We start from the raw sequence: 13,782 nt of genomic DNA, 5'->3' as shown, positions 1-13,782 counted from the left end.
AACACACAGAGAGTAAAACCAGGCAGGCTTTTTTTTTTTTTTTTTGAGGAATCTTTGCCTAGGTCATCTCTCAAGTTGTTGTCAACAAAACTCCCAACATTAGAAATCAATGAGATGCAGAGAAAGAAAATATCTGAGATGATGTCACACGGAACACTAGCAGAAAACCCAAGTCTAAAGCCCAGAACTGTGAGCTCCCAACCCCAGGGCTTTGTAAGGAATGAAGAACATTATCTAGGCAGGGGGATGGCAAATAGGCTGCACTCAGTTTTAATTGATTGATTGTGCTGACTGAGGTGTGTGAGAGCAAATGCAGGTTTAGCTGCCTGAAAGTGGGGCTTAATTGATTAGTGATGTCTGTCATGGGAGCCAGAGGTTCTGTAGGCAGGACAAATATGTATCATTTTTATCTGATCCAACCTTTTTCTCCCCCCCTGTATTATAGTTCAGCAAAATATAGCCCACAGGCCAAAGTAAGCCCACTGCCTGTTTTTATAAATAAAGTTTTATTGGAACACAGTTTGGTTCATTCATTTGCCTATTTTCTATGGCTACTTTGGCTCCACAACCACAGAACTGAACAATTGCAACAGAGATCATACAGTCCACAAAGCCTAAAATATATGTACATTGTCCCTTTATAGAAAAAACTTGCCACACCTGTTTCAGAGTATACTGTGACCCAGGCTGACTTGATTCCAGATAACGAGGCCATTCATTGACTCATTGCATATTTATTGCATGTCTGATATGATATGTTCCACACACATTATTAATCTATATATAAAATATATATGTAATATAATATTTACTATATATCATAATAATCTATACTATGAAGGGAAATAACCTTAGCTTGACATGTTTATAGATAAATTTACATTCAATATATTAGATAAATATTTATAATTGGACAAATATATATTTCCAATCCATGTCACCCTAAAGCTGTTTCCCTTGATAGTCACAGGATGGCTGACAGTGACAACCTGGTCTGTATGCTTCCTTGTTTATATCCAGCAGAGGAGAGGAAGATTATGCTATCTCCAGAAGAAATTATAAATCCTCCCCTTTTTTCAGTTTAATTAGGCCACTAAGGTCACAAGCTCAAACCTAGATAAACAACATTTGCCAAGGGTGAACCATGCCCAGGGTGGCTTTGTTAGGTTCCATCCCTCAACTAGGGGTGGTGGCAGCAACCCCCTAGCCACATGGGAGAGAGATGAATTCGTGCCCCAAATCAAGTTTCTCATAAGGACAAGGAGACAGATGGATGATGGTGACTGGTAACCACCAGGATCTACCTGGCTATCTCAATAGCATAGGAGAAAGATAATGGTGACTTCTTAGAAGAGAGCAGGAAAGAACAGAGAAGAGTGGAGACAGAAGGACTTGTTAGACTGGATGTGACCGTAGAGAGCACAAAGTTGACCTGAAAGTTTCTGGCTTGCGCAGTGAGTCAATGATTTTTTAGCAATAAGACAGAAGAGTGGAAAGGTCAGGGAACTCTAAACTAGGAAGACCCAAGCCTTCCTGCCCATTTTTAAAGCCTGGCAAGCTTTAAAATCTGTTTGTGTCTGGGCCCCCCTCCAGACCAATTAAACCAAAGTCTCTAGAAAGAAGCCTGGGCATTGGTGTTTTTGAAAAGTTCTCCCAGGAGGTTTGAATGCACAGCCTGTGCTGAGAACCACTTCTCTAAACCATTCAAGTAGGAGTGAAGCCAAGAGATTATCTGACCAAACCCCTCACTTTGAGTGAGAAAACCCGAATCCTGCCCAGCATCGCACCCTTCACCACATTTCCCTTTCATTTCTCTAAGTTGTGTCTGGGTGGCCATGCTGGGGGGCCATGTGATGAGACAGCAAGGTTAGTAGAGGTGCTGACGCCCAGGACTGCAGAGGTCGTGGGAGGAAGGACCACAAGTGTGGCCTGTGTGCTGTAGCAGGAAGAGTGTAGTTTCTGGAAACAAAAACCAGGCTTCAGTTCCTGGCTCTGCCACCACGAGGTCTTGGATGAATTATATGAACAAGAGTCTTTTACACTCGGAGAGGTGAGGACAATAACGTGTGCCTCATGCAGGAGTGGACAGGAAAGCATACGGAGTGCCCACAGAGGACCAAGAGACACTTGCAAATTATTAGCACCTTTTCAAACAGGTTGGGGATGGTTTGTGGACTGGAAAGAGCCCGGGCTGGGAAATAATTCTGCAACTGAACTCGAGGCTTCTGCCAGATGATCTCGGTGGACCAGGAGCCTACAAATGCATAGCATGATGAGCTCTTATGATTCCAGTGTAGATTTCAGTAACAAAATGACTTCTCTCCTCGAGATGACTGATCCCAGAAGACAGCCTCATCTAAAATTTAGAGGATTTCATAGCTCTCTCAAAAGTCCAGAAATGTGATTTGTCTTCAGGCTTCAGAGCTTCCAAGATCATTGCCAGAGCCAAACCGATCATGATTCTTTCTTGTTCCCTCTCTCTGCATCTTGAGCTATGATTCACTGAGACCACAGAATCACTTTGGGAACTGAGAGATGCACTTGACTGGCCCCCCCTCCCAGAGCCATCCAACTTTCCATGATAGGAGAGGATGTGAATCACTGGGAACTTGCACATGTGTGTGCCTGTGTGTGTGTGTGTGACAGAGAGAAAGAGAGTGCAAGAGACTTACTCATTCCTTCTACATACATTACCAAAGGCAACCACAAAGCCATGAGTGACCTGGAATGATGGGGCCAAGTGATCATACGCCCTGGGTCCCTAGACCTGACACAAGACCATTGACAGCCTCAGCACACAAGCACATGCCTCACTTCCCTTGTAACTTTCCCAAGGGAACAGCTGGTCTGAGGTGCCCCAGTAAAGAAAAATAATCTTTAGACTCAAGGAGAGGATTTAAGCTCCTTGGGAGAGAAAAAGTCCGGCTAAAGTTGACAAAAAAGAAATACTCTGCAAAAAATGATGCCAGGATTGAAAGTGACATTTGTCTGTAGAGGAACAGGACGTATCTATACTGAGCACTGCCTGTGTGTCAGGCACTGACACGGCAAATGTAAAGCAGCACCATAGCATTTCCCTGGTGGCTCAGTGGTAAAGAATCCACCTGCCAATGCAAGAGACACAGGTTCAATCCTTGATCTGGGAAAACCCCATATACCACAGAGAAACTAAGCCCATGGCCACAACTATTGAACCTGTGCTCTAAATCCCAGGAGCCGCACTACTGAGCCCATGTTCTGTAATTACTGTAGCAAATGCTGGTGACTAATGACCAGTAGTCTCTAAGCCAGGCAGTGTACTAAATAGGTTACCAACACCATCTCATGGATTCCACAGCACCCCTATGACAGGCAGAGCTTAGAGCCATTGCCCAAATGAGAAAACTGAGGCCTCTACCTGAGGTTCAGGGTCAGATTTTGCATTAAGAGCAGAGTCAGTACTGTAAGCCCTGGGGGCCTGATTCCAAATTTTATTCCCCTCAATAAATGGGGACATTATAACTGTTGTTGTTACTTAGTTGCTAAGTTGTGTCCAACTCTTTGCAACGCCATGGACTGTAACACACCAGGCTCCTCTGTTCTCCATTACCTCCCAGAATTTGCTCCAGTTCATGTTCACTGAGTCAGTGAAGCTATCTGTGGGCATTTTAATTTTCTAAACTGTAAGGTAGCAAAGTATGGTCTTGAACCTATTCATTCGTGGCTCCTCGTCCACTGTTATTTCATACTTCTGCCTTAAAATGTCCCATAAAATATAAAGCAGGTCAAATGGCCAAAGAGGGTCGGGAAATTCCCTGTAGTTTCAGGGTGTTTAGGAGTCTCCCATGCTGAGGAGCTCATGGAAAAATGAAGGCCAATAGGGTGGATCACAGCTCATGATACTTAACAAGTGGCCACAGGACTGGAAAAGGTCAGTCTTCATTCCAATCCCAAATAAAGGCAATGCCAAAGAATGTTCAAACTACCGCACAATTGCACTCATCTCACACACTAGTAAAGTCATGCTCAAAATTCTCCAAGCCAGGCTTCAGCAATATGTCAACCGTGAACTTCCAGATGTTCAACAGGTTTTAGAAAAGGCAGAGGCACCAGAGATCAAATTGCCAACATCCACTGGATCATGGAGAAAGCAAGAGAGTTCCGGAAAAACATCTATTTTTCCTTCATTGACTATGCCAAAGCTTTTGACTGTGTGGATCACAATAAACTGTGGAAAATACTGAAAGAGATGGGAATCCCAGACCACCTGACCTGCCTCTTGAGAAACCTGTATGCAGGTCAGGAAGCAACAGTCAGAACTGTACATGGAACAACAGACTGGTTCCAAATAGGAAAAGGAGTACGTCAAGGCTATATATTGTCACTCTGCTTATTTAACTTATATGCAGAGTACATCATGAGGAATGCTGGGCTGGAAGAAGCACAAGCTGGAATCAAGATTGCCGGGAGAAATATCAATAACCTCAGATATGCAGATGACACCACCCTTATGGCAGAAAGCAAAGAAGAACTCAAAAGCCTCTTGATGAAAGTGAAAGAGGAGAGTGAAAAGGTTGGCTTGAAGCTCAACATTCAGAAAACAAAGATCATGGCATCTGATCCCATCACTTCATGGAAAATAGATGGAAAAACAGTGGAGACAGTATCAGACTTTATTTTGTGGGGCTCCAAAATCGCTGCAGATGCTGATTGCAGCCATGAAATTAAAAGATGCTTACTCCTTGGAAGGAAAGTTATGACCAACCTAGATAGTATATTAAAAAGCAGAGACATTACTTTGCCAACCAAGGTCTGTCTAGTCAAGGCTATGGTTTTTCCCATGGTCATGTATGGATGTGAGAGTTGGACTGTGAAGAAACCTGATCGCTGAAGAAGTGATGCTTTTGAACTGTGGTGCTGGAGAAGACTCTTGAGAGTCCCTTGGACTGCAAGGAGATCCAACCAGTCCATTCTAAAGGAGATCAATCCTGGGTGTTCATTGGAGGGACTGATGCTAAAGCTGAAACTGCAATACTTTGGCCACCTCATGTGACGAGTTGACTCACTGGAAAAGACTCTGATGCTGGGAAAGGTTGGGGGCGGGAGGAGAAGGGGACGACAGAGAATGAGATGGCTGGATGGCATCACCGACTCAATGGACATGAGTTTGAGTGAACTCCAGGAGTTGGTGATGGACAGGGAGGCCTGGCGTGCTGTGATTCATGGGGTCACAGAGAGTCAGACACAACTGAGCAACTGAACTGAACTGAACTGAACAAATGGCAGCTGAGCCAGGCATTTTATGCACATCATCTCATAGAGTCATCAACCAAGCCTATGAGCAAAGTACACTTATTTCTGTTTTAGAAGAAACTGAGGCCCACAGAATTGAAATGACTTGTTCACTGTCACTTAGCTGGGATTTGACAGAGTATGTACTAGAACAATAATGTTTTTTTTTCTTACTATATCGAAATTCCTTGAGGTTAGAGCATGTTTTGATAGCTTTCTATTCATAACATCACAATGCCTGGAAAAGAATCAAGACTTGATCACTGAAAGTTACTATGAAGAAATATGTGCCAATATAATGGACAATCGAAGAAATGGGCAAGTTCTTAGACAGGTATAGTACCCCATGACTGAACCAGGAATAAATAAAAAATATGAACGTACCAAGTACCAGTAACAAAATTGAATCATTAGTATGAAAATATCCCAACAAACAAAAGCCCAAGACAAGATGTCCTAACTGTCCAACAACAGATGAATGGAAAGATGATGTGGTATATATATATGTGTGTGTGTATACATATGCTGTGCTTAGTCACTCAGTCGTGTCTGACTCTTCACAATCCCATGGACTGTAGCCCACCAGGCTCCTCTGTCCATGGGGATTCTCCAGACAAGGATACTAGAGTGGGTAGCCTATCCCTTCGCTAGGGGCTCTTCCCAACCCAGGAATTGAACCATGGTCCGCTGCAATTCAGGAGGATTTTTTACCAGTTTAGCTATCAGAGAAGCCCATACATGCACACACACACACACACACACACACACACACACACACACAGTGGAGTACTACTCAGCTAGCCTTTGCCCGGCTTTATTTTATACTCCAAGGCCAAACTTGCTTGTTACTCCATGCATCTCTTGACTTCCTACTTTTTCAATCCAGCCCCCTATAATGAAAAGGACATTTTTTTTGGTGTTAGTTCTAGAAGGTCTTATAGATCTTCATAGAACCATTCAACTTCAGCTTCTTCAGCATTCATTGTTGGGGCTAACAAGCAAGTGTGGCCTTGGAGTACAAAATGAAGCAGTTCAAAAGCTAACCAAGTTTTGCCAAGAGAATGCACTGGTCATAGCAAACACACTCTTCCAACAACATAAGAGATGACTCTACACATGGACATCACCCCATGGTCAACACCAAAATCAGAATGATTATATTCTTTGTAGCTGAGGATGGAGAAGCTCTATACAATCAGCAAAAACAAGACTGGGAGCTGACTATGGTTCAGATCATGAACTCCTTATTGCCAAATTCAGACTTAAAGAAAGGAGGGAAAACCACTAGACCATTCAGGCATGACCTAAACCAAATGCCTTACAATTATACAGTGAAAGTGACAAATAGATTCAAGGGATTAGATCTGAAGGAGTGCCTGAAGACATATGGACCGAGGTTTGTAACATTATATAGAAGGCTGTGATCAAAACCATAGCCAAGAAAAAGAAATCCAAAATGGCAAAATGGTTGTCTGAGGAGGCCTTACAAATAGCTCAGAAGAGAAGTGAAAGACAAAGGAGAAAAGGAAAGATATATCCATCTGAATTCAGAGTTCCAAAGAATAGCAAAGAGAGATAGGAAAGTCTTCCTAAGTGATCAGTGCAAAAAAAATAGAGGACAACAAAAGAATGACTAGAGATCTCCTCAAGAAAATTAGAGATACCAAGGGAGTATTTCATGCAAAATGGACACAATAAAGGACAAAAATGGTATGGAACTAACAGAAGCAGAAGATATTAAGGAGAGGTGGCAAGAATACACAGAAGAGATATAGACCAAAAGATCTTCATGACCCGGACAACCATGATGGTGTGATCACTCACCTAGAGCCAGACATCTTTGAGTGTGAAATCAAGTGGGCCTTTGGAAGCATCACTATAAACAAAGCTAGTGAAGATAATGGAATTCCAGCTGAGTTATTTCAAATCCTAAAAGATGATGGTGTGAAACTGTCTCACTCAATATGCCAGCAAATTTGGAAAACTCAGCAGTGACCACAGGACTGGAAAAGGTCAGTTTTCATTCTAATCCCAAAAAAGGGCAATGCCAAAGAATGTTCAAACTACCACACAATTGCATTCATTTCACATGCTAGCAAAGTAATGCTCAAAATTCTCCAAGCAAGGCTTCAACAGTACATGATCCAAGAACTTCCAGATGTACAAGCTGGGTTTAGAAAAGGCAGAGAAACCAGAAATCAAATTACCAACATCCATTAGATCATAGAAACAGCAGAAGAATTCCAGAAAAACATCTGCTTTGTTGACTATGCTAAAGCCTCTGTCAGTGTGGATCACAACAGACTGTGGAAATTCTTAAAGAGATGGGAATACCAGCCTATTTAACCTTCATCCTGAGAAATTTGTATGCAGGTCAAGAAGCAACAGTTAGAACCAGACATGAAAAAACAGACTGGTTCCAAATTGGAAAAGGAGTACACCAAGGTTGTATATTGTCACCCTGCTTATTTTAAATTGTATGCAGAGTACATCATGTGAAATGCTGGGCTAGATGAAGCCCAAGTTGGAATCAAGATTGCAGGGAGAAATATCAATAACCTCAGACATGCGGGTGACACAACCCTTATGGCAGAAAGAGAACAGGAACTAAAGAGCTTCTTGATGAAAGTGAATGAGGGGAGTGAAAAGCTGGCTTGATACTCAACATTAAAAAAAAGAAGATCATGGCATCTAGACATCACTTCACGGCAAAAAGATGGGGAAACAATGGAAAGAGTGACAGTCTTTATTTTCTTGGGCTCCAAAATCACTGCAGATGGTCACTGTAGCCATGGAGGTAAAAGATGCTTACTCCTTTAAAGAAAAGCTATGACCAACCTGGACAGCATATTAGAAAGCAGAGACATTACTTTGCCAATAAAGGCCCATCTAGTCAAAGCTATGGTTTTTCTAGTAGTCATGTATGGATGTGAGAGTTAAACTATAAAGAAAGCTGAGCACCAAGGAATCGATACTTTTGAACTGTGGTGTTGGAGAAGACTCTTGAGAGTCCCTTGGACTGCAAGGAGATCCAACCAGTCCATCCTAAAGGATGTCAGTCCTGAATATTCATTGGAAGGACTGATGCTGAAGCTGAAGTTCCAATACTTTGGCCACCTGATGCAAAGAACTGACTCAATGGAAAAGACCCTGAGGCTGGGAAAGATTGAAAGCAGGAGGAGAAGGGGAAGACAGAGGAGAAGATGGTTGGATGGCATCACTGACTCGATGGAAATGAGTCTGAGGAAGCTCTGAGAGTTGGTGATAGACAGAGAAGCCTTGAATGCTGCAGTCCATGCAGTCGCAGAGTCGAAAACAACTAAGAAACTGAACTGAACTGAACTACTCAGCTATAAAAAAGAATGAAATTTTTTACATTTGCAGCAACATGAATGGACTTGGAGGATATCATGCTATGTGAAATAAGTTAGACAGATGGAAGACAAATATTCTGTTATCACGTATATGTAATCATAAAAATAGAACAAACAAGTGACTATAATGAAAAAGAAGCAGCCTCACAGATGTAGAAAACAAACTATTGGTGTGGGGTGGGGTGGGAAGAAGAGGGAAGGACCAAGATAGGGGTAGGGGAATAAGAGGTATAAACTATAAGAGATAAAATAAGCTATAAGGATATGGAACACAATACAAGGAATATAGCCACAATCTTATAACAACCATAAATGGAGTACAACCTTTAAAAATTGTGAACCACTATATTGCACACTTGTAACTAAAAAAAGAAAGAAGAAAATAAGGGTTTATATTCCTCTTTGACACTAATGTTATCCACTCAAGAATGTGCCTGGCATTGTTCTAAATGCTTTATAACACATTATTTTTCCAGTATTCAGAGTAAGCCTATGAGATAGCTTTGACATACACTTTTAAGGTAAGGAAACATACAGAGACTAAGATTCTATAATTGATATCTTGGTTTGGACAACTGCAATATTGTGTGTTGTCCAAGTCTATACATCTCTTCTTTTTTGAAGGACTTTGGGGCCAATAGTCTAATTTCTGGAACTGCCCAGTATCCATGTCCTGAGTGCCCTCAACAATCTTCTTCCATTAGCCCCATTGCGCTTGCCAAGTGAGAAACTGGAGGCTCATTGAGGAACCGAGTTTACCAACATTTTCCAGGACGTCTTGGTATTCCTAGAGCCTGAAATCAGTTTGTAAGGAGCACCAACCTCTGCTAATTCTATTTTTATACCTGGAATGTGTTGTGAGCCAGCTGGCTGCTGCTACAGCTCAGATATCACCTGGCGCTTTCTTCTGAGCAGGGTGAATAAATCACATGAACAGCTAAACCAGACTGTGTCTGTCTGGGTCTGTATCTGATAAGAGACTCTCAACAAGTGAATTGTGTTCCTCTTACTGCAGGGCTGACTGTGTAAAAGGTGGCGGCCCAGTGGATAAGGATCACAAAACTTCAAAAGGAGAAGGCCCATCCAACCCCATTGCTTTGCAAGTAGAGAAACTGAGACCCGGAGCCTTAGGCTGGTATATCAGCTTGCAAGACACGGAAAGCCATTCAGTTTATGGAGAGTGGTATTGATGCTGTTGTTTGGTCGCTCAGCTGTGTCCTCCTCTTTGCAACCCCATGGACTGCAACACACAGAGTGGTATATTTAAATACAAGAGGGTATTTTATGAAACCCCCCTGTAGGAAAGACAACCAGAATATATGAGAACTGGAAAGTGCTCCCTCTTGTGGTATACCCAGAGATGCATCACACAGGACCCTTTCTAGGAAAAACAGTGCCCAGCTCAGGAGAGTGCTGTCAGCAGCTTCCAGCTAGCAACTGCTTCAGGGTCTGCCTTAGCTCTGAGGCCAGGCTAGTCTCACTCAAGGTCATGCCCTTGCTGGAGTAGCCCACATCCCATGATTATGCAAGGCAGCGTATACAGTTCCAGTCATTTCTACCAGACAAGTTACAAGTCTGATCAGCAAAATTTGCTCCAGAACACACACTTGCAGTTGGAACTTCATCACAGTTCAGCTTCTCCCTCTTCCCAGTATCACCTCCTCTTCCTTTCTTTCACAAGTGTTGGTCCCTAATAAATTTTGTGTACCCAAATTCTAAATATCTCCTTTGGGAATACAACCCTGACTCTCTCTGGACAAGTGGGATTTCCTTTCTGCACTCCTTGGTTTGCTTCATTTAACAGCACTTTTCCTATAGTCCACTTGTGATGTCTTCTTGAACATACCCATCACGACTGCCTCCGGACCTGTGACAGACCATGTTTTCCAAACCGACAAATGCAAGATTTTTCAATCCTGCAAGTTCTTCCAAAAACTGGCCACTCCCCACTAAAAGGAAGAATCTGTTTCTTCTGTTGAAGCTGGACTGGATTTTGTGAGTACTTTGATGAATAGAATGAATGTTATTTCATTCATTCTGGAGCTGAGTCATCAAAAATAATATGGATTCTACTTGGTGCTCTCTTGTTCTCTCTCTTTCTGGGGACACTCAATCTTGGAACCTAATCACCAGGCTGTGAGGGAGCCCAAACTAGCCCATGTGATGTGATGGTATGGAAAGGAACCTGAAAACCAGCATCAACCACCAGACGTGTGATTTCATGAGACTTGAGATGATTCCAGCCCCCCACTTTTGAATCTTCTAAGTGCCAGACATGGTGAAACAGATACAAGCTGTTTATTTTTGTGTGTCTCCCATTGGTGCATAAGCTTTCCATGAGATAAAGGGCTTCGCTCCACCTAGAGCAGTGCCTGGTACATGGCAAGGCAGGTGCCCAATAAAATTTTACTGACTAAATTAATGAGGTATGCACTGTGCGGTCTTAGGCAAACTACCTCTCCTCTCTGAGACTTAACACCCTGCCTTCTGAGAAAGGGATAATGACATCCTCTTCATGGGTTGTTGAGAGGCTTAAATGAGATAAGCATGCAAATCCTGCCCCAGAGCAGGTGTGCAAAACATGCTAGTTCCCTTTCCTTGGAGTTCTGCATCCAGTAGAAGGCCAAAGTGCAGGGGGACAGACAATAAAAAAGTGAAGAAGGAAATGAAGAACTGGTGCTGGAAAAGTTAGGGACATCTTCCTGGAAGAAACAGAACTAAAACTAGGCTTTGAAGAGGCAAGCTGAGCTATTTTTGCTTCAGAGCCTTCAGGATGGACTCAAGTTCAAAATGAGGCAGGGACAACAGTTTCCTGTATGTGCTTCCCCAGGTCCCCATCAGAACAGAATCATCAGAGTAGAGACCCTGTACCAAATGGATGTGCTGTCCCCTCAAAGTTTTTCAAGCTGTGTGTTCCTGGCACCAGACATTGACACAAATGTCTCTGTTAAGACTTTTGTAAGCTAGAGGCTTTAATGGATGAGCCTCTGAGTTCTGACCCTCTCAGTCATCTCATGAGGATGTCAACAAAGCAAGTTACACAGTTGTTTTCACATGGTTTTCTTTTGTATTAAATTGTCAAAGCAAACCCTGAAGAAAACTCTAACATGGCTTGCTAGGAATCATGGTTTGGGAGTCAAGAAATAGAGTCAACATAGCAGAAGTGGGAGTTAAATGGCTCTTGGCTGTACATATTTTCTCCCCCTTTCTGGGCCTCGATCTTCCCATCTATATAAAGAGAAATCTGGGTGAAAGATTGGAAGTCATCTCTTTTATGATTCTCTTGGGCTGAGATCCTTGAGGAATAAATACCAGGAATGCTGATGGGTCCCTGTGCATTTGGACAACCTTCAAGGTTGTGGAATCTGGGTCCCTTTGCAGCCACATCAGAATGGCCCCACCACTGACCTCATTCTCTGGCACATCCTCTGTAATGACAAAAGCCTTGGCGCATCCAATAGGCCTGCCCTGGGTCAGGGGTGCAGCTGGAGCACAATCCAGCCAGCTTCAGCAGAGTTGCCTAAACCCCAGGAGTTGTATCCCTAGGAGGCCAGCTGGTGCCAGTAATTAGGGTGGATGGCTAAAGTGACTCACAGAACCTGCCAAGGGTAGAAAGGGGGTGACAAGAAGCCCTGATTTCAGGGTCAAGAAACCAAAGAAGCACTCCAGTCCCCTTCCCAACCAACTGAATGTCTATAGGCAGGTGTTCACCCTTTCTGAGGACCTGCTTTTCACATCTCACATAGGGAATGGGATCCTGCACACCTCAAGGGAGCCTGTGAAGGTCAAATGAGATCACAGACGCAGGCCCTTGGAATATTACCAGCTCACAAGGTTAAGATAATGTTGTTTTTGATGGCCTGCATCTACAGAACACTTGACAATTTATGAAGCTTGTTACTGCTAACGCAAATTCACATGGGTTATCTCACACACACGCCCCCACCAACAGCCCTAAAAGGAGACACGATGAACCTTCTTATCCGCTTGCCTCTTATCTGCTCCTCTCTCGGGGCACTTAGAACATTAAACCTTCAACTCTGTGTTTTTAGTTATTTATGCACATGTCTAATCTCCCCACCTTGAACAGAAGCCAGAGAAGGCATGAGGGCTGATCATTCTTGCTCTGCCACCCCCCAACTCCCCATCTACTCTTTGACTTCTGCATGGTAGGTCCTCAGCCAGTAAGAAAAGTAAGGAAAAGGGGAAAGGTGGGAGGAAGACAAAGAGAGACAGGGAAGTAGTATAAACTGAGTCTTTATTTCGATGGTGTAAGTTAAGGTGTCTACCATGGCAGCCACTAGCCACGTGCGATTACTTCAATTTAAACTAATTAAAATTATCTACACTTAAAAATTCAGTTCCTCTGTTGAACGGCCACATTTAAACTGCTCAGTGGCTCAACATTTCCATCATTGTCGAACACTTGGTTGGAAAACACTAATATAGAGAAGGGAACCCGGGCTTTTCTAGGAGTCAGACAGAACTGGCTTCCAATGCTGCATCTGTGATCCATGCAAGCCACCTCACCTCTCTAAGCCTCATTGACCATACTTGTCAGTCGAGGGTGCTCATCGACATAATTATAGCAATGTCCCTCACACAGCGTTGTTGAGAGAATTAAGCAAACTACTTGCTTCACACTAGTGTGAGCAGTGCCTCTGCTCTGTTGCCTCCACATGACAGTAAACAAAATGGCGGAACTTGAGGCTGGTGTTTGCACCATAGGAAGAGATGGGGCAGTATGGAACGAATATAGAGAGATGGGCAGACAGACTGAAGTTTGAATCCTGGTTCCACTTGCCAGGTACATGATCTTAGAAGGATCATTCAGCATCTCCGGCACTCATTACCTTCCTTTTCCAGGTGGGAAAAAAAAAAATCATCATCTTGTTTGATTCTCATAACATCCCTAGAAGTTAAATATTCAATATATAAAAAATATTCCTCAGATTCATAGGACATGCTCAATAACTAGAAAATTACTACATTATAGTAATATAAAAATAAAACACATAGTTGAAATTACTAGTATCTGCTTTAGGTATCAGAGAAGGCAATGGCAAGCCACTCCAGTACTCTTGCCTAGAAAATCCCATGGTTGGAGGAGCCTGGTGGGCTGCAGTCTGTGGAGTCG

The sequence above is a fragment of the Moschus berezovskii genome, chromosome 4 (assembly GCF_049115385.1).
Source record: "Moschus berezovskii isolate FMDL1 chromosome 4, NW_MosBer_1.0, whole genome shotgun sequence".
Lineage (NCBI taxonomy): Eukaryota > Metazoa > Chordata > Mammalia > Artiodactyla > Moschidae > Moschus > Moschus berezovskii.
This window is presented reverse-complemented; position numbering follows the sequence as displayed.